The sequence below is a fragment of the Lycorma delicatula genome, chromosome 3, assembly GCF_047948215.1.
Source record: "Lycorma delicatula isolate Av1 chromosome 3, ASM4794821v1, whole genome shotgun sequence".
NCBI lineage: Eukaryota > Metazoa > Arthropoda > Insecta > Hemiptera > Fulgoridae > Lycorma > Lycorma delicatula.
Window position 1 is genome coordinate 204,847,604 of NC_134457.1, and position 22,182 is coordinate 204,869,785.

Below are 22,182 nucleotides of genomic sequence, written 5' to 3' on the forward strand. Positions count from 1 at the left end.
TTAATATTTAAATGACTTGAAAGTAACGACGTGATATTTAATAACCAAAGGTCCTATGTTTAATATAAACGAGCTAATGATTTTAAATGGACTTAAATAAAAATCAGTAAAAGATCTTTAATAATTAAAAATAAATTATTGTTTTTATTTTTACGTAAAATATATTTTTCAAACCGAATATTTATCAAATGTTAAGGGGTTGTAAACGGGTAAAACCTCCCCCAATTTACAAATCAGTTTATTTCATTATATTTTTGGACAATCTAATGTTTTAGGTAGGTTTCATTAGAAAGCTACCTGTAGTAATGGGTACCATGACTCGTGGACACGATAACTGCCGTAATTGTGCGCCAATAACTCTCAAATTGATACGTAAAATATAACGACCCAAAATCTCGGTCGAGTTCGTTGATGGGCAAAATCGGACAAATTTGTGGATCCAACGAGATGCTAATAGAAAACACTGAAACGAAAAAGATCCACTGTACTGTCTTCTACAACGTTTCAAAATTACAACAACTTTTTGGAGTAGAGGTGGAATTTAGCAAAAAAATTTTTACACAAAAGATGTTTTTTAAAAAATTAAACTAAATCACCCCTTGTACTGCCTTCTATAATTCTTAAAAATTAAAAACATTTTTTCGGGGGGGGGGGGGGCACTAAAATGTAGCAAAAAAGTTTTTTTTTACAAAAGTTGTTTATTTATTAATATTCACAAAATTATCAAAAAAAAAATATATAACCTTAATTATTCAAAATCTGGAGACGATTTCGTTTTTGCCCCTGTATCTCCTACCAACGTGACTTTTTGATTTTAAAATTCAGTAGTATCAATGCACCATATATAGAAGTAATCTGACCAAGTTCGACCAAAATCGGTCGAATAGTACTGGTGATTTATAGGTCAACACCGTGAACCATTTTTAGGGGTGGAGGTGAAATTTAGCAAAAGATTTTTTTTTTTTACAAAAGTTGTTTACTTTAATTAATATTCTCAAAATGATTAAAAACTATATAACCGTAATTATGCAAAATCTGATTACTATTTCGTCCCCCCCTCTCTGCATCCCCACCAATGACATTTTGAATTAAAAATGTAATACCATCAATGCCCCTACTATAGAAATATTATAGCCAAGTTTGATGATAATCGGTCTATTAGTTCTGGAGATATAGGGCGATTTACGCGCTAACATACTTACGCAGATTTTATCGCGGAAATTTCGATACAATTTTTCGGTTTCTGGGGTTCTTAGGAGTCAATTCGTCAAGATTCGGTGAAAACCGGATAAGCTCAATTTTGATCGATCACCATAATATCCCTTCTATATAGCTATAGCTGCTATTTAGATGAGAAAGTAGTAATATAACAATGATTCAAACGTATCAACTTATCTTAATTGAACAGGTTTCTGACTCTTAGCACTATTTTTATTATGCTTAAAAGATTCCTATAACATCGAAAAAAGAATTCAGGAGGTTTTTAAGGTAGCCCTAAAAAGACTGTAGAAAAAACCCTGATTTTTCCTTTTTTTTGTAAATATGGAAATTGGAAGAAGCTGTTTTAGAGAAGAAAACAGTTGTTTTCCTTAAAAAAAAAATGGAACATTCAGGGTTTTTTACTTTTATTCTGCATATTTTACAGGAAAGCAAAAACCACCTGTAAAATTTAGCCGGCTCATTTTACCAGATCGCAATAGCTTATTTTAATACGACAATTTTTGCAAAATATTTAGTCATCATCTTCCCCTCTACGAAGATACGTTGAATATAGATATCGGCTAATTCATGTGGTGATAGATCACGTGAAAATCTCTGCCCTTAAATCATAACTACTTCTGTATGATTTCCGACAAACAGATTGAGTTATACATTATAAAAAGTTTTATGTTATAGATCGAACCCAATACGTGAATAAATAACATTACATAGAGGAAGAAAATACAGAAATATGGTAACATGAAGTATTGTAGTTCATCTTAATAACTAGACGTAGAATCTATCTTTCATTATTTTATTTGATTTTTAGCGCAGGTTGTGTTAATTATAACCATATTATTATTATTTTACAATATTGTATATGAAACTAAAGGTTTAATGTATAAAACTTAGATCGTAAATTCGTGGGTATTTTCGATTGAAAATTTATTAAAAATTTTCTTTTTAGTATACCTAAAAACTTCTAAAAGAAAAATTAAAGAAACAAATGTCTTTCTTGATCAGATCAGTGTTAGAATATTTTGTAAATATTTTATTCGTTTGAAATATAGAGTACGGCGATATAAATACATTCAATTACTCAATAATAATATTTTATTCTGCTTAAATCTTATTTATTGTCACCTTCTTTTAAATTATACAAAATTATTGATTTTAAGGTTTTTAGACTTGATCTACCCTTAGGGATTTCTTCAGAGGATGAGATGAATGATTTGTAGTGTGTGTTGAAATGCCAGCCTGACCGGGATTCGAACCCGGGTCCTCCGGATGAAAGGCTGAGATGCTACCTTCAGATAAATCAACTTCACGCATTGTTTATTTAAAAGGTAAAGAAAAGATTTGGGATGGGGAAAAATTAAGTTATCCGTTAAATTAATAATGAAATTTCTTGTAATTTACGAATTCTTATGTTAAAAAAATCTCTGAGGAATAATTACATTTTTAAATCAGGAGGTAGCCGTATTTTAATTTGACTGTAAATTTTAACAGTTTTCGAAAAAATAAAATCGAAAAGTTCTTTTTTTTGTTGGAACAGATCACAAAACACTTAGAACTGAGAAGTTAATTCTCGTAATAATATTTAATATAATGGTAATTATTAATATAATACCTACATCCTTGGCGGATGGCAGGGTCTGTAACTTTCATTCGGAACCTTCTGGGTTCGAATCTGATGAGTGGGTCTGTGACAACAACGAAAAGGCGGAGTTGTTCACTGAGGACTTAGGATAGGCGTTTCAGCCGCATGAGGTGCACAGTGGTATGGAGGAGGAGGAGGTTAGTGAGTTTTTAACTAGCCCGATTCCGTTGTGTCTCATTTTGAGGCTCTTCTCGAAGGTGGTGATAGCACAACAGTGAATAGGATGAGAAACATACGGAAGGCTTCAGGGTTTGACTGCATTACGCGTAAAATGTTATCTGATCTACCACCTCGGGCTGTTTCTTACGTACGGAACCCTAATGCGATCCTTAGGACAATCCACTACCCTTTTGAATGAAAGGTTTGCAAATAACGATGGTCTTGAAACCTGGGAAGCCTTTGCAGAAGGTGTCTTTGTATAGGCCAATAAGCCTGCTGTCTGTATTGTCCAAGATCTTTGAGAAGCTGTTCCTGCGCAGATTGTGACCAGTGTTGGACAGTGAAGGAGTGATACCCGACCAACAATTCGGCTTTAGGGGTGGTCATTCGACTGTGGAACAAGCCCATACAATTATTAGTGTTATCATCAGGTGATTGGAAGAGAAACAGCATTGTTCGGCGGCGTTTTTGGACATAGAACAAGAATTTGACAAGGTTTGGTTACGTTATGTTATGCTATTGTTTTTGTATTACTTGAGGATTATCATCGGGTGGTCCTCTTTCAAGTGATGGTCAGTCATACGACTTACTTATATCTACATTGTAATAGCTGATTGCACTTAAATAAAAGAGATTCATCAAAAAAAGATTAACTGTCAAAATCGTGTAATGTAGTAAGTAAAAATTATTGTATATAAGTTATGTAGAATAACTTATTTTCACCGAAAATAAAAATGTGTTTATTTTCACCGAGATAAAAACATCACTAAGAAAACTTCTTAACATTTAAGTATAACCTCTAATAATGATAAATATAAATTATATTTATCAATATATATGAACACATATAGCTTATTCTATCAAAATACATTTGTTTTATATTTTCAGCAATTTATCGAACACCAGTTAAGAAATGAATAAGTAATGTATGACGTAAACAAAATATAGTTATATTTATTTACAGATTAAAATCCATATATATATATATATATTTATTTATTTACTTTTTTTATTAAGATAGTTCAGTCAGCGAAAATATGTTTTAGACAACATTGAAGTATAATCTACTTAAATTTTGTTAAATAAAATACAGCGATAAAATATAGAAAGTTATCTTACATAGAGATGGGAATGTTTATAAATAGCTCTGATATCGTTGTATAGTGCGGGTCGCTACGGCAAGCGTACGTATGTCTTGGTATCAAATTATAACAGAAGCTGAGACAGTTAAATAGGAAATAAGAAAAAGTGGTCGGGTTGGTCTATATATGTACGTATAAGTTAGTGGGAAACATGAAGGCAGCTTGCAATATAAAGGAGGCGATAAATAAAGTTCGGCTGGGAACAAAAGCTCTTTGTGCGCTATTCTATACGGTTATACGGTTCGATGGAAAGTGTATAATAGTTGAGATAGCGTTATGATTTGTGGGCAGGAAGATGTGTTCGTTGTCTTGGCCGTGGCACGCAGCATCCGTCACGCGCGTCATCTGCACCCTTGCCTGCCCCAAATTGCAACTTCACGTATAATAATCACGACCCTTTATTATAGTATTGTAAAGATGCAGGTCTGTAATTAACACAAATCACAAAGATTGATTGACATATATCTCCCTTCATCTTTCTCATGTAAAACTGCTTATATCTTTCTCAATATGCATCGTCAACGATTTATCTTTCCTTCAACCCTCGATGGAGAAACATTGCTCTCAGGAGATTTTAATTTAAACATTTGGTTTACTCATATCGAGTTTAATATAATATCTTTTCCCATGCACGGGTAAAATATGAGTAGTTTTTTTGTGTATAAGAATGAATACAGTCTGCGTAACAGTCTCTTTTATGTCATTTATCTTTTGTAACTAATTTATTAAGCATTGTACTTACTAAAAATGTATATTTTTCAAACAGAGACGTATCTGTGCTTGTCTAAGCCCTCGCATGAGGGCTTGGACTCGTACAGCTTGCAGTTAGGAGATGATGCCCCCTTTATAACACGAGCCTCTTGAATAAAGCCCCTTTAATAGATGAAGGTGGTTTGTTTGTTTCGCCTGTTATAAGCTGTTCTTAATTTTACATTTTTATAACGCATTACAGGCAGAAGTAGATTATCTAAGAATGAAAAATTGCACGAGATTTAAATTTAATTTTTTTTCTTAAATTTAATTTTAGTTTAACTTTTAACTCTAAAATTTTATAGAAGTCATAAAAAATCCATTTATCCAAAATACAATATTTTTTTTCATAATTAAGTATGATCGACTTCAAAGAAGCATTTCCCCATAACAAAAAGAGAGAGTATTAAATAACTGCAATGAGATGTAGATGGAATTTAAAATAAAAAATTCGTTTCATGTTTTTACTGTAGTATTAAAATCTACGAAGTAATTTGATATATATTTTCTATTTATTCTGTAAAAAATTACATTTCTAGTGTCAGTTGCTAATATTTTTACCAAAATATATTTTAATAAGCTTTTTCCTATATTACGTATATGAATATTGTTAATTAATATTTTAATTTTTAATTAGCTAAATTGTTAGTAAACAGAAGTTCTATGCGGATTTAGACTTATTTCACTAATAGTCGGTTATTAATAAATGTTTAAATTAAAAAATATAAACAAATAAAATGAATCGGCTTTTAATAGCTTATTTTTTATTTTTTTCTCTAATGATGAATTGTATGACCAGAGAATAAATCTTTTGAAAATAAGTTTACACATTTCTAAATATTTAAATTTGTTGAATGCCAAAATTCTGCATAGTTGTTACTCTGTTACTATTTAGAAAATTTACAAATCCATAACTTTTGGTAAACCATTTAATGTTTAAAAGGAATTTGTTCACAGATTAATAGTCTTACATTTATAAACCCGAATTAATATTCACACAATCATAATATTATCTCCGCATTAAGTAGTTTGGAATCAGAATTTTGTAATTATAAACCGAACCAAAGAAGAAACTTTTTAATCTGGAAGTTTAAAAATCATTATCCGCGTTATATGATTGACCTTTTCTCTCTCTGTAATCCTAACTGATTCTTAATACGAATGACGTACTAATTTTTTTTTATGGATGTGGTACTTCTATAACGTACTCTATTAACTATATTCTGCTAGTAGCCTAAGAATCATCTCAGCATCCTACAATATTGATTTTGGTTTCTAGATTTAACATTACAACCTAAATGAGAGAACTGGTCTGAGGTTGTATAAAATTAAAAGACTATATTCCTTTATAGTTCGCTCAGAAGTTTTTTTAATGTATAAAAAAGCATAAAAAATTGTTATAATCCAATTTTAACGTCTCTTGATTGAATATTAATATGTCATATCCAAGGTAATACTTATTCTGCTACCTTATTGTTAATTAACACTTTATTTCAAGCGTAAATTAAGAAGAGAATTATATTTTTAACTTTAGTAAAATAAAATAAAAATTGATATATTATCAATAATACGAGTAATTGTAATTATCAAAATCAACATCCTCATTAAATGTAGGACATCCTGACCCTATATGGGAAGACACTCTGAATGTGACGGTTTTGGTCGCTACGCCACCCGTTCCGTATCTAGCTCTTATGGGCTTTACCGGAGGTCATCTTCAGTACCTCAGCAGTGACATTTTTCAGTCAAACCTCAGGCCACCGATACCAATGCCACAAGCGACATACCTATCGATAAACTACTAAGTAACAAACTCTAATCAAATCACATCTAGCCAAGTCTGAAACAAGACTGAATGACTTTCTAAGAACGAAGGAACTGAACTCTACTTACTCGAAAGATAAAATGAGTAGAGGACCAAGTTACAAAGCAAAGATATTTGTTAATGAGCCGTAATGATTTAAAAATGCACAGCCATCTAAGTGTATGGTATAAAATAAAATTTCCAAATCCTTTTTTTTTATAAAACTGTAATTCCAAATTTTGGAAGGCTTTATTTAGGTCGTAAATGTTTCATCGAAAGTTTTTAAAAAATTTAATTTCCCAACAGTAAAATCACCCAAGGTATGTAACAGTTGAACTGTTGAAAAGTTGCAAATGTTACATAAATGTCTTAAAATCTTATAAGTGAAGAATATTTTCGAATATTAAGTTAATTATTTTGAGTAATTATTAACGTTATTACAAGGCTTGGGGAATAAAATTGTGGTATAGTAAAACATTACGTTAAAAACTTTTAATATTTTAATAAGTAATTAGGAAATTACTTTAACGAGTATTAATAAGAATCTGTTATAGTTGTAAATTTAAGAGGTCTTCCCATAGCAATTTTTTGAGAAAATTTATTTTAAAATATTGCCAGCAAAATAGATGATAGATTTCTACTTTTTTTGTCAAAATAATAAAATAATGTTAAATATCAAGTTTAAATTAAGAAAAATCTGATGAAAAGTAGACATAAAGGAAAAATTTCATAAATTGTGGACATCATCAAATAAAATATCATAATAATGTTCTTTTTTTTTCCTGAAAATGCTCCTTTCCAATTTTAGTTATTAGGAACAATAGAGTATTCTATTCATAATTTATGTAGAAATAAGTTATTTTCCCCCAAAATTTCACGTTTTCAAAAAATTATAACAATATTTCAACCAGTAAAATATTAATTTATTTGATTTGATGAAATTCTCCATTACGTTTTGTATTATGCTAATCGTTGAACCGATACGTTTATTAAAACCTCCGTTTCTCTTTTAAATTTTCTTATTCTTCTCTGTCTCTCTCTCTCTTTTTAAGATTTTTATGCTTTATTATATTTCTTCATTATTGAATTATGTGTATCCTATTAAGTTATATTTGTACATAATTTTATCACACATTTTTATCATCTTGTACACTTTTACACTTCTTAAGGCCTTAAGGCCGCACTTTTACTTAACCGTTACCGTACACATTTCAAAGCCTATGTTCTTTAATTTTATATTTATCCCATCCTTCTTTCGCTAATATTTCGTTCTGAATGAAGGGTAATCTTGTACAGTCTCAGTTCGACCATTCCTGAGATGTGTGGTTAATTGAAACCCAACCACCAAAGAACACCAGTATCCACGATATTATTCAGATCCGTGTAAAAATAACTGACTTTACTAGGATTTAAACGCTGGAATTCTTGACTTCCAAATCAGCTTATTTAGAAAGACGCGTTCACCAGTAGACCAACCCGGTGGGTATTACATTTTATATCCTGTTCTTATTTATATTAAAACAATGTTATTCACAACTTATTTATTAAAATATTATGATCCATACAATCAAGTATTTACTGATTTCTTTAGTATAGAGAAGTTTACACTGTTTTGGAAAGTAAAGTTATAAATAAATGAATTTCACTCTATATGAGTGATTACTTTTAGATTTTATATTAGGAGATATATTCTTGTAAGACTAAATTATTAATGAGTATATTCAGTTTTTCTTTAAGTTAATATATTTTTTATCTCTCTGGTTGTCTATTAAATTCTATTAAACAAATTATATATATATATATATATATATGTTCTTAACTCATAATTCATCACATCAGTTTTTCTTGGAACACGTAACACTTTCAAGAATGATATAATTTAGATAAGAAATCTGAAAGAAATTGAAATAATAAGTCTTTATTTACACTTTTTTACAATAAAAATTACCAAAGAATACTAATACATCATTTCTTACAAAACAATATCATAATTAATATAAAAGTTCTGTCCTATCCATATAGTAATAAAAACAAAACGTAATGTAAAAAAATGTAGGTCTTCTCCTGACAGTTTTAGTCCTTTATGGTGACCAGCCGTACCTTTATTTTAAAGTTCACACTAGTTTACATTCCATCCGCTCACACCCCACCAGTACATTTTATCTTCTGCTTTTCTCTGTCCTTGTTTAAATTGTTTACCCCTCTTACGTTTGTCTTTCGTACCCTTATTTAATCTATTACCCGAACGCCTACTCCTACTACTTTCTAGTTCAACTAAATGTTATTCTGTCTTAATAACTTGATGCTATGCGGTGGGTAATGACTCCAGCACTTTTACTTCCTTACTTTGTTTATGAAAAATAGAAAATTACATCTAACACGATAATAATTGAAAAAATAAAAAATAAAACAACATTAAAAAATCAAATTCCAGCCAAGCCAAAAGATTTAAACCGTACAAAGTTATAAAAAAGTTTTTACAATGCCTGTATTTCGGTACAGTGGCATTTTTTCCTAAATATTTACTCTTCGATCTCTTTCTCGCATTGCCTGTTTTACTCCTGGTTCGTTGTCTTACGTTTTTCCCTTCAATCTTAGATTTAGTTGTGGAATTTTTGTCGCTTCTTTGTTGTTTCTTCAACTTAATTTTACTCTCGTTTGATCTTAACTCCTCTATAGAATATAGCTGTCCATTAACTACCGGTTTATCGTACTTGAAAATGACCTTCTCCCCATTTTCTTTTTAACGGGGAAAGTAAGGGTTAAGATCCTTCAAAATTTGCTTGACTCTATCTGGCATATCTTCTTTTATTCTAACATTTGACCAGTTTTCACTCTGATAGTTTTCTTTTACTTTCTAGAGTACCAATTCGTAAATACATTGAATTTACCATTACTATTATCGGAATGTTTTCTTTTTTCGCATTTAATTTCCTTATATAATGAGTATTGTTATGGTTATGGTAGTGGTAGGGTAGTTACAGAAGTACGTTACAGTTTGTATTTACTAATTTAATGCACAGTTACTGTAGTAGGTGGTTTTCATCTATTTTTTATGCTTTATAAGTCATATTCACAAGTAAACTACATTTATTGTGTATAAGAGTAAATAATATTTTAAATAAATCATAAATACTGTCAAAGAAAATTAATGCGCATAGAGATTATTTTTATTGAAAGACAAGTTATGTAAAGGATAAATAAGAAATTATAACTTATGCAAAATTATACACTTTTTCGTAGTTTTAATAAAGTAATTGATATACGATATTAACTACGGTCTTCAGTTTTGTATCTGATTTATTTTTGCGCAATATAAATTATTTTCTGCAGATGTGGAAGTGAGTCCAATATATAATTTGTTCTACTTGGCCGGTTTTCCCATTTTTCAAATAATTCATAAAGATCGCTTTCTGCAAGTTATTACTTTGCTGTGTGCTGCTGTTCATAGCATTTGAGAAAAAAATACGAGTGTTCTTATTTCTTATATAAGAATACAATACACTGTATATCAATAAGTCAAATATGACGAATGTTACATATTCTATTTCAAATAAAAAAAAAACTTTACATTTACATTTTTTATTAAAATTACTTCCATCTTGCAATTCCAGTTTCGTTTAACCAATCATCTTGAGTTTAATTATTACAATAATTCAATAAAATACCGAATTAATATTAATATACATATTTAATATTATACCAAATATTAAATCGTTACGTACGCAACTATTTTTACCTCAATATATATGCAATAGACAAGAATTATTAGCCTATATGGAAAAGGTTTTAATGCGTAAAAAAATAATTTCAGGATTTAAATTCAGATACTCTTTGAAATAATTTCTGAAAAAGTGTATTGATTTTATAAAAACCGGATGACATTTAATAAAATCATTTTACGAACTTCGTGCAGTATTTTGAAGCAAGACCCGGTGGCATCTTAGTGGAAGTTTTCTATAAGGGTGAGGCACAAAGAAAGTTTATGATACTTACACCTGATTGGTATTGTATTAAACATATAAAAAATTCTTACAAAGTCCTTACTAGGAGAAAAAACATGAGGCCCACAGGTAGCATCTCCACTAGAATAAACTGACTGTACAGGTCTCTGGGTTCTTAATTTGTTCAACTTAACAGAGTCAGACCTATACCCAGAACGTATTTTATAAGGAAGAAACCAAGAATTAGAAAAATATGGGGTAGGAGAAAGGATGACCTATTCTCAGAGGAGCCGCATTACGAGATTATCAATCCCACTCGGAGGATATTTCAAGGCGCCTCCATGCAGCAGGCAGCATCCTACCCGCATACTGAAATCTCCGTTTGGCCAAAAGGGATAATCACACTAAAATAGGTGAAGCACATTACTGCTCAATAATTTATGTTGACCAGCCATAAATACATGTACGAAAAGAATTACTGTTCTTCAGAAATTAAAGAGTTAACCCGCCGGATTGGTGTAGTGGTGAATGCGTCTTCCCAATCAGCTGATGTGGAAGTCGAGAGTTCCAGCGTTCAAGTTCTAGTAAAGGCAGTTACTTTTATACGGATTTGAATACTAGATCGTGGATATCGGTGTTCTTTAGTGGTTGGGTTTAAATTAATCACACATCTCAGGAATGGTCGAACTGAGACTGTACAAGACTACACTTCATTTACACTCATACATATCATTTTCATTCATCCTCGAACCTAAACGGTAATTTCCGGAGGCTAAACAGAAAAGAAAAGGAATTAAAGAGTTAACCCCCAAGATTAAGGGTTTTAAAGGGTAAACCGACTTCACGGAATTGTCTTATAAGAGGGGTTGTATCCAATTAAATAATAAAATTTTCAGCCAAACTAACACTGGAAATTGTGTATGGATAAAAGAAATGGTTATAACATTGAGATATCAATGTATAATTTTCATTTTGAAAAATATTCAGTTCTAAGAGAAACAAAAAAAAGAAAAAAGAAATTAATTTGTTATGATCCCAGAAATTTACCTCGGGTATTCTTCGGATAGTTATCGTGTGTCCATACGTTTTTAACTTTTTCGAATTGTTTAAACCTAACTTAATAGAATTTTTTTCTCACCGCGGATAGGTCTTCAAGGACCACGCAAATATCCTTTCTTGTAGTTTCTTTCTTTTTCTTCCAGAAGTTCTTCATTCATTCGGACTGTTTATCTATACTTTCTTCAGTTCATTCTCCTCTATTGGGTTTTTATTTCCACATATAGGAACCTTTAATTTAAAAAAATGTGTATTCTTTTCGATCTAGACGTTCATTTTCTGTGATGTTGAACTTTTTTAGCTCTTCATTCATCTGTTTAACGCATTAGGAAAGGTTCCTGCGGCGATCCGATTCACTTTTAGCTTCATACTACCAGGCACTCTGGATTCTGATAGCTCGTCTTTGTATTCAGGGTAGTTAATTTCGTAAGAAGCTATAACCAATGGTATTAATGTTTTTGACTGTTGGACAAAATCCAATGTATTACAGCTAACGTTGTTAACCCCAAACGGTTTCGCATTTATGTACTATTTTGTTATTATTCTTTATTTTTGCGAATTGTTGTAAAAACTTGATAATACATCAGTTACTTCATAATAAAAATCATTACCATACATGAAATACCTTCGTATTATATTTATTCCTTGTATTTCTAGGAATTTGATAATTGCAGAGCGCTTTGATCGAATTTTTTTTTTTTTTTTTGTTGCCAATAGTTGGTAAAATTTTGCAAAAACAAAATAATCCATAAAACCAAAAATAAATTTATTTTTTAATACCTATTCCTCTATGTTCTTTTGCGTGGCCTACACAATTTAATCTGCTTGAGAGTTATTGAGGCCCACAGCGACGACAGCTTCCTAATAATAACTGACTCTAGGACTGAATCTGAGAGCTTGAAGTGAACACGATCTGATCCCATCGTGGAAATCCCATCGTGCAAACACTCTCTCAAGAGTAAACAAGAAGTTGTATTTGTCCGGCTCTTGGACCTTTGCCGCATCCTCGGGAACGAACGCACTGATAGGGCTGTCAAAGAGAGTGGCAACAAATGGCCTCTGCTTAGAATCAACGTGTAAGAGCGGTTTCACGAAGGCAGTCCGTTCAAAGTACTACGTACTCAATGGCTCCCGTTAAAGCCCATCAAGATCAAGGCTAAGAACGGGGGGGAGGGTCTTGTGGCGACCGGAATCGTCACACACAAGGCGGGTGTCTTCCCTTAGGGGGTTGGGATGTCCTTCCACGGTCTTACACGGCATCCGGGAGAACGTCTTTCTGGCTGAGGATTTGGCACATAAAGCTAACCCACGCTCACCTACTTTTCTCTCCTTAGCAGAACTATGAAGCGTGCACTGTAAAATGATCCGTTAACTACTTATATCTAAATTGCCCGATGTTTGAGACTATTTGTCGACAATTAAATACTGTTCAGATATGAAGGTGTACTCGACCGTAAGAAATACATCAAAAGCCTGTTGCGGTTTCTCTGTGATATTGGGATGAACTTAATTTAGCGGTTTTATTTATGTGAGATCCCTTACGGGGAGTATTTGTGCACAATTAAAATAGTCTAATTGTCATTTCCAGTTTTGATATTTATTATCTAATTATTTATGAAAACTTAGTTTTATTTAATTTGCTAATATCTCTAATCGTTGATGCGATTAAAAACTACATTGAAAAAAATAAAATTTTGTTTAAGAATTTTGCTCGAAATTTTTTTTCTGAAATTGTATCACAACAATTTAAAATTTTTATAGATTATTCGGATAGAAAAATCTGAATCGCTGTATAAATTTTCAGTTTTATTAAATTAATTTACTTTTCATCGATAAGTTATCATTAATGAAAAATATGATCACCGAGTGTACAAAAATGTTTAGTTCATATTAAAATTGTATTAAGTTTATGTAATATTTATTTTAAGTTTAAATTATATTGAGAAATTGTAATTATTCTATCAAATTCTAATACGTTGAAAGAAAAGTGGTTTCTGAACAATATTTTTATATTAATATAAATAAAAAGAGGGAGAATTTGTTTTTCATGTAAATGCAATTATAGTAGCAAAATAAAAAAGGATTTTTATGCAATATGAATGAATTTTTTTCGAAAGTAAATGTTCAGGAAATGACAGGCTTCAGAAAGTGTTTCATTCGATACTATCAACGGAATAAAGTTGATTACTGTTGAATGGAAAAAGAGCGATTGGTTTCTTTGTGGAAACACTCGACACTAGATCAAATTTCTTTTCCCACTGCGCATCAAATGTTTATTGAAGATTATTTTACTGCATGTTTTTTTTATTTTTTTATTCAATATGTATTTGTAATGGAAATTTTCCATATTGAAATCATAATCATTAATTGTATATACTATTATTTTATCAGTAATACAGTTAAAATGTTTACAATCTCGATGATTTGTTTACGTTCGATTATATGCTTTCTACATTAAAACGTTCATTTTAAGTTTTCACAATTTGAATAAATTGCTTTTATGTGGATTTAGGTCAATAAAAAAAATCTGTGGTGAAAATAAAATGTATTTAGAATAGTCATAAACCAAGTAGAAGTAAATATACTCTAATAAACTATTTGATTTTAGTCCCAAAAAATATATATATTTGTGAACATAATGTAACATTCTTACATTACGTAATTATAACATTACCGTGAAAATTATGTCCCGGACGCTGAAACCTTTTCATGTATTTCTAATGGTTTCTGTAATGGTTTAGAATTTTAATGGTTTTAATTGTAATGGTTTTAACATGTAGTTCAAGCTCTACATATCCATCGTTGTAGGCGTTCAATTCAGTTTGAAATTTTTAGCTTCCCTTTTGTCGGTCTTATATCTTTTGAGTAGGTTTAGAAGTTCCTGTTCGTCAAGGCCATAATAATTCTTGCACTTGTGATCGCGTAGAAACGAGTAGTTACTAATGTGTCGGTCAGTAGGGGATAATTCAACTCCTATGATATACAATATGCCTGTCACGAAAACTTTAGGCATGTAGTTGGATCTGTACTTCAGAATGTCACTGTTTATTTCTTGGAAAATATCTTTAATTTCGTCTACGTCGGTCACTGTGTAATTTGAAAAAAAAGAATGTTGTTGACGAAAGCAAAGTATTCGTCGAGTAATACAATGACTTTTCGTAAAGTGTCTGTACAAGACTTCATTGAAGAAACTTTTTAAACCATTGTTTATGCCTGATTCATCAAGACGTTTATTAAATTTTCGAATAACATATTTTTTAAAGTCGTTGCTAGATTCTTTTTTTTTGTACCAGTTAGAGACCGGGCCCGCATTTTAAGTTTAACTCAGTCCCCACCCTGCAAGAGGTTACCACCTCAGCAACAAACAGCCACCCCGAATAATTTTCGGCTACACACTGGCAGATAGTTGTTCAGTATAATTTTCATATACTGAACAATGTTTCCCCCTTTTCATGAAATAATGAAGAACGAGAAGCAGAAATCAAATGGCAACACGCTTAAGTCGATTCCATCATTTTATATAGAGGAGCCCCTAAGGTCCACAAACAAACATGCAGGGGGACGCACAGGGATCACACAACCTCTATTCACCCTCGTCCGCCTCCCTACCGCAAACAATGGCCTCCACCACGGCCGCTATGGCTTTCCACGCAGCTTCCGACTCGAGCATCTTGGTGAACACGCTTTTAGCCACCAACTCCCCGAACTCCTCGACACTCGGCGCCGTACATCATACCAGCGCCTACACCAGAACACCATATGTTCCGGGGAGTCGACGACTGCACAATACCTACATAGGGCGGAAACGCTTTTCCCAATCCTATGCAGGTAAGCGGCAAAGCAACCGTGTCTACTCAGAAACTGAGTGAGTTCGTACGATAGGTTTCCGGACTTCCTCCCTATCCAGGCCTTGATTTCTGGGATGAGGGATCTTGTCTATCCACCTGTCTGCGACGCCTACCACCTTTCTTGCCACTGCTCGATAAGCCAATCGCGAGCGACACTTGGCAAAGCACCCTGTTGTCTTATCCCCTCTCCATCGCCATGAGATTCAGTGGCGGCACCCCGACGATGACAAACACGGCCTTGCTGGAAACCGTCCTATAGGTACGTGCGATCCGCAAAGCCAGCACCCACTGCAAGATCTAATATCTAACAAGTATCTTTTTTCTTTTTTTTTCCTGTTTAGCCCCCGGGAATTATCGTCAGGTATTACTTCAGGTGATGTATGAGGATGATATGTAAATGAAGTGTAGTCTTGTACAGTCTCAGTTCGACCATTTCTGAGATATGTGGTTGATTGAAACCCAACCACCAAAGAACGCCGGTATCCACGATCCTAGTATTCAAATCCGTATAAAAGTAACTGCCTTTATCGCCATGAGATTCAAAGGCGGCACCCCGACGATGACAAACACGGCCTTGCTGGAAACCGTCCTATAGGCACGTGCGATCCGCAAAGCCAGCACCCACTGCAAGATCTAATATCTAACAAGTATCTTTTTTCTTTTTTTTTCCTGTTTAGCCTGTTTAGATGATATGTAAATGAAGTGTAGTCTTGTACAGTCTCAGTTCGACCATTTCTGAGATATGTGGTTGATTGAAACCCAACCACCAAAGAACGCCGGTATCCACGATCCTAGTATTCAAATCCGTATAAAAGTAACTGCCTTTATCGCCATGAGATTCAAAGGCGGCACCCCGACGATGACAAACACGGCCTTGCTGGAAACCGTCCTATAGGCACGTGCGATCCGCAAAGCCAGCACCCACTGCAAGATCTAATATCTAACAAGTATCTTTTTTCTTTTTTTTTCCTGTTTAGCCTGTTTAGATGATATGTAAATGAAGTGTAGTCTTGTACAGTCTCAGTTCGACCATTTCTGAGATATGTGGTTGATTGAAACCCAACCACCAAAGAACGCCGGTATCCACGATCCTAGTATTCAAATCCGTATAAAAGTAACTGCCTTTACTAAGATTTGAAAGTTGGAATTCTCGACTTCGAAACCAGGTGATTTGCGAAGACGCGTTCACCACTAGACCAACCCGGTGTGTCATCTAACATGTATCTGTGTTCTCTAAAAGTATGTAAAAGAACAACCATTATTCCTTCTAGCATAGTTTGGTAGTTATTTATATTGTTGAGTTTCCTGTAATTTACGTTGACGATTGGATATTGTAGGAAATTTTGTTTAAAAATCTTCTGTATTGATTAATCATTAATTTTGTAAATACACCGTAATTCGTAGTGTTTGTTTTGCCTAATATTTCATTATTTTTTTCATCGATGTCAATCTCAAAGTAATGTTTCATTATCAGTACATTTAGAATTTTCCCGAAATTACGAAGAGGTGTGGTAAACGCAACTTTCGTATTGTCATCAAAAAATGTTTTTACCAGAAAGGTTTTGTCAATGTAGGTTCCACTTTCTAACCCACCGGGTTGTTCTATTGGTGAACGCGTCCTCCCAAATCAGCTGATTTGGAAATCGAGAGTTCCAACGTTCAAGTCCTATTAAAGGCAGTTACTTTTATTCGGATTTGAATACTAGATCGAGAATACCGGTGTATACCGGTATCCTGATACCGGTGGTTGGATTTCAATTAACCACACATCTGAGGAATGGTTGAACTGAGACTGTGCAAAACTACACTTCATTTACACTCATACATTTCATTCTCTGAAGTATTATCTGAACGGTAATTATCGGAGGCTAAACAGGAAAAAGAAAAAGGTTCCACTTTCTACAGTCTCTTTGAAATCTACTAAACCGAACGGTTGTTTTATATTGTCCGATTCCTGCAATAAAAACGTTTCTCTTACCTATCTTTTTTTTTTTATCTTTTTTTCCTGTTTAGCCTCCGGTAACTACCGTTTAGATAATTCTTCAGAGGATGAATGAGGATGATATGTGTAAATGAAGTGCAAGTCTTGTACATTCTGAGTTCGACCATTTCTGAGATGTGTGGTTGGTTAACTGAAACCCAACCACCAAAGAACACCGGTATCCACGATCTAGTATTCAAATCCGTGTAAAAATAACTGGCTTTACTAGGACTTGAACGCTGTAACTCTCGGCTTCCAAATCAGCTGATTTGGGAAGACGCGTTAACCACTAGACCAACCCGATGGGTTTTCTCTTACCTATCTAACCGAATGAAAATTACAGAAAAAATAAATTTAACTTTCAGTTATTACTGTGTACACAATGTGTTTTATAAATAATTATTAATTTTAAATACGTTATTACTGTTAACGATCTTATAACGTTAAATGTTAACATTAACGTTTAATAAATGGGGATAAACGTTCAACGTTATTTCTAAACGATCGATCAACGTCAAACGTTATTACTAATAGCTTACCTAACAGTTATTTTGTAACTAGCTTTTAACGTTACTTTTAAAAGATTAACTAACTTTTAATTCACATTCAGCATTAATAACAACTGTTTAATTAACGTTAAGCATTCTGTGTACTTGTAGCGTGGACTAAAATCTACAGCTCTACAGTTTCAAATGGAAAGGTAATGAATGATTAACTTTCTGCCTGTTTATGTCTAAGGAAACTTGTTGAAATAGAATTACATATAGTCGGTTTTTTATTAACAGTATTTTAAATTTAAAAATGGAAATGGTTCATCATAAAAAGGAGTTTGTTATTACATTTTTAAAGGAAAAATGATAGGATATATGTCTATTAAAAAGCGTGTTCAATTTTATACCTCCCCTACAACCCGATAAGAGCGTGAACAAAATCTACGCTTCGAAATCGTTTCTATTTATCATCCCCAAACAGTTTATATTGTTCGCCATTATTTACCGTTTTAACAATGCGTATCTTTAAAGAGTTATTGAAAGTTAACAGACAAAATTTGAGTTTTGGAAACTCGTTGAAAAATGTATCAACTCTCCTCAACTGCGTATCCTTAAATAATGCCAAAATTATTTTTTATACAAGTTTCCCGAGATTCATTATATCTAGCGTCTGATAATATCTGAATGTATTAACAGGTAGTGGTGAGATAAACGATTGTTTTTGAGAAATCGATTTTTTCGATTCGATTCTCAAAAAAGATTCGTAAAAAATAATCGTTCGTCCGATTCACAGATTCTTTTCCTTGCCGCCACTACCAGTAATGTAAACTCTAATGAGCATGCTCTCTTTCTCTTCTTCATCAATGTTTAGCAGTTCATCTCTCATCATACTCCTGAGTCGACTCAACTGATGCATACCTACTAAATGTCTTCGATTCTTCTCTCATTCAACTCTTATTCGACTCCTTAAAAAAGCTAGGAATCGAATCGAATCGTAACTGAGAAAGATTTTGTTTTTTATCGCCTATCCAATTTATTGTTGACAATCGTAAATAGAATCGGTTTCTCCCGCAAACCGATTCTCGATTCTTTCGTTCAGTATAAAGAATCGAATCGAAGCAACGACTTGTTCACGATTCTTCCCGTTACTATTCTCAGGCAGTAGCCAAAAGCGACGTTTATAAAATAGCTTTTAATTTTAATTTTTCCCGATGGAGTAAAAATGAAAATATACTACTCGTATTTTTTTTTTTTATCAGGGTAAGTTGGTTCTTCTACCTTAATGACGGCTATCGGAAAACTATTTAAATTTGATTTAATTTTTTTGGAATATGTTTACTTATTTTTTCTCGTTTAATTTGGTATCAGCTTAGAGAAACTAGATTTTGGATCGTTGGAAAGAAAAATATTATAGTTTTGAATTTTTCTCTCGCTGTTTTCCCATCTTCATTCTTAATCACATTAAGAAATTTAAGCGGTCTTTATAGTAAATTTTATTTTGATTTCTTTTACTCAAACCGTATGAGAAACAGCCAGACTTTCTATTACAAACTGCGTACTGTTACTGTGCAATGTAAAATGTACAAGCTATCAAACGGAAGGTGACACAGAAAATCTGCGCCTTGGTTTCCTTGTACATAATACTAACAAGCACACGTATAGTAAAATAATCACGATGAAAATTTAAATAGTATATTTAAAATTTTTCAATGTAGAAGTTGTTTCGTATTTTCAGATTCTACCATTAAGAAAAAATGTGCATTTAGAACTGAGAATTTATAATTTGCGTCGAGAAAACACAAATTTTTGTTACTGATGAAAAATTAAAAGGTTTATTATTAAAAAAATATATATATTAGTATAATTATTTTATATATCATCGTCAAATAATTTTTTTTTCCTTAAATACGTTATAGCTATAATATTTTAATTATGAGCACTCTTATTTCAGTAAAATTTAAGCTACAGATCTAAGTGATAATTACAATCCATCTTATGATCAAAATTATCTAATGTTTAATTTTAGTGCTGTTATTTATAAAGATGTAAAAATACTGCAACAAAACAATTAATGTTTTCGTATTGTAATATTTCTTCATCTGCAACTAGAAAAAGATGTACGACAAAACATTATTCTCTGCCTTCAGCCAGAATATATATCTGCCTTTTGGGAATGGATTATTAAAGAATTGCATATTTGATTTTAATTTGACAGTGAAAATCTTGCTTGGTTTATTTTTAAATAGATCTGGTAATAATTCATTGACATGTGATAACTTTCCTTTTCTATGTTAACATGCAAGCGCTGTGCAAATACACATAATATTAACTACCATAATGCCAATTTACATTTAAAATCTTACATTCTAGTAGAAAAACAGTTAAAATTGTAATTATTTTACCGTCTACCATTCTTGCAAAACTTTTATTTCTTTACCATGGTTCTCTGAAATTTTTTTTTAAACTACTTTTATAATTTTAAGAGGGTTTCTATAATTGTTCAGATATTCTGTTTTCAGTGTAATTTACACAAATCAGGCAGTTGAAATCTTGGTAGTCAAAGCGTTGAGGTGGAAATATTACCTATCTGAATCTGTTGGTGTAACTTGTAATCAATAACAAGACAAGTAAAGACTGAAGATCTCGTAAATGAAAAGATGATAAAAAAGTTTCAGTTTGATTTTCATAAAAAGGATGATACTAGAAGAGAAAGATGGAATAATTGATACCTTACCTTAGGGATACTAAAATTGAAGATGCGTTCCATTGAGGTTATTTTAAGAGAATTCAAATTGGAAAAAAAATGGGAACACAAAAGTCTAAATTATTTTAGGAGAAAGTTTAGGTCGTTGCTCCAATCTTCACCTGCGCGTGCGCGTGTTGTGTGTTGTGGTTTCGTATGTAGGTAGGGAAGTCACGAGTCTTAAAACTTTACTAACACTGCCTAAGAGGGTGAAACTAGATAAAGAGGCTTTATACGAGTGTTTCCAGTTTATATTCCGATGTTGCTGGAAACATTTAATTTATCGATGCTGCTGATGTATTTTATATATTTAAGGTAGCCTTAAGTAACTATCATACCTCAAAAATATAATTTCCTTAATATGTAGAAAATTTAATTTTTGTGGATTTATTCCTAAATGTTTCTTTACTAAATACAAGCAAAAATTATTTTGGCCAACAATCCCAAAAATTTAAAACAGAATTTTAAAAATAATAACTTATTATGGTGCAAAAAGAGTTACATTTAGCCAGGCATATTATAAGAAAAATATTTCTGTGCTGATAAATTTTTAACCGCAGTTTTTAAATAAAGTTGAATTTTCCGTTCGCTTCTTCAACATGTACTTAATTTTTCTTTAATCTGTTTATATTACTGCAATCTATTTATTTCATCATATTATTTTTTCATTATTATTTTATTTAGATATTATTGTATGATTTTATAAATATTATGTGATATTGTCGCGTGTTTGCGGCTCGATCTGAGTATTGAGAGATTAACAATTTTAAAATGTTTATATAATTACAATTTATTAGTTTAAAAACATAAGTAAAATAGAACAAATCAATAATAACAATGACAATAAGAATAATAAACTATAATAATAACTCACAATAATAATCAAAATAATAATGACAACAGTAATAATAATAATAATAATAAATAGTAATAATAGTAGTCACAACCACAACAACAAATAAGAACAGTGATTACATATATATCAGAATTTAAAGTAATCGTCAAGATTTATTTACAGGTGGTTAAATATTGTAAACCAGAATTCAGTCCCACTGACAAAAGACAGCATGACCGCTAATCTTAACACTTTTAACCACTAGTCTTGTATTAACAACAACATTACAACATATGAGACAAGTATAATGTTCTTTTGCTGCAAATACCTTTTCTGTTCATAAATAAAACTACTCTAACAATTTATGAATGAAATTTATTTCATTATCTCTTTCACTTATAATCTAACAGTAACCCACCGAACCACTTTTTGTTTTTATATACTGGAATTACTTGCGACGTCACCTTAATCGCGTTGAACTTGTACGCACTAGAAATTCCCTCCTTCACTGACCTCGCAGAATACTCTCGCTTTAAACTCGCATAATAACTGCTCGCTTAGAACTCTGT

At 31.9% G+C, this 22,182-nt stretch overlaps 1 protein-coding gene across 1 annotated transcript in view; it reads right to left on the bottom strand.

The window, feature by feature from the left end:
* LOC142321293 (lachesin-like) overlaps positions 1 to 22,182 on the bottom strand; it is a 211,162-nt gene that overhangs the window by 33,657 nt on the left and 155,323 nt on the right. The window lies entirely within an intron of this gene.